Source organism: Vulpes vulpes, chromosome X (genome assembly GCF_048418805.1).
Source record: "Vulpes vulpes isolate BD-2025 chromosome X, VulVul3, whole genome shotgun sequence".
Lineage (NCBI taxonomy): Eukaryota > Metazoa > Chordata > Mammalia > Carnivora > Canidae > Vulpes > Vulpes vulpes.
The window spans coordinates 73,286,360-73,287,629 of NC_132796.1; positions in this window are offsets into that span (position 1 = coordinate 73,286,360).

Below are 1,270 nucleotides of genomic sequence, written 5' to 3' on the forward strand. Positions count from 1 at the left end.
TGATTACACATCAGTCACTGTGCAGCTCTTCTGGCCAGTAACTCATCTAATATCAGGTGCCTGAAGGAAGCAAGTTTTGAGGATCTGTGTCCTGATGGCTGCTGAAGCTTCTAGTCCAGATTCAAGGACAGTATTTCTTAAGAGAGCCCCAACACTTTACTTCCCTGGGAGGATCTGATTCCTGGCTCAAGTAAGTTTATGGATCAGATAAAATCATGTTGTGGAATAACTCCTGTGAGGTTCACAAACTAGTCTAAACATAGAGAAGCTACTTTGATCTCATTATGAGAAAGAGGATTTGAGGATAGAATTTCATTCCATCAGCAGCTACAAGCTGTGTAGTAGCCCTGAGTCCCATTTTAGAGATGATTTATTTGTCTGAAGGCAGTGAATTATCTAGATTGAGGGAGGATCTTTATATTTAATATGAATGTATAATAAATTTACATATATTTTTCTGATGATAAATTGATGTTGCGATATGTAGTAATGATTATTTCTATTTAGTTATATGTAGTGTGGACCAATTTAATAAGATGGTGTATATCTGTTAATATGACAAGAACATACTACTGGCAGTTGTTCTCCTGATTTATTTAATTTCATGAGAGACTTAGAAAAATGAAAATGTATTTCAAATGCTTTTTTGGGATCTATTGCCATCCAATATACTGTGCATATTTAAAGTATTTGCTTTAGTATGTTTTTACATATGTATACATTGTGGAACCAACATCACACTCAAGGTAATGAACATACAATCACCACAAAAAGCTCTTTCCCACCCCTTTGAAATCTTCCCATCTACCTATATCCAGCATCCCTGTCTTTCCCATCCCTCCCCATTTCCAGGCAACAACTGATCTTATGCACAGTAAATTTTCATTTCCTGCAATTTCATGTAAATGGAATCATACAGAGTGTATTCATTTTATGTCTGGCTTCTTATATTTAGCTCATTTATTTTTAGATTTATCCAGATTGTTAGATGAATGATTTTTTTTTATTGCTAAGTAGTATTCCGTCATATGGATATACCACAATTTGTTTTATCCATACAGATTTTGATGGGCTGTTGAATATTTTCAGTTTGGGAATTTAAAAAATAAAGATGTTATAGACATTTGTGTATTAGTCGTTCTATGGACGTATGCTTTCTTTCTCCCAGATAAATTGTAAGAGTGCAATAGCTGTGTAATATGGTAGATGTAAAGTTAACATTGTTAAAAAACTGCCAAACTGGTCACACCATTTTTCATCTACACCAGGA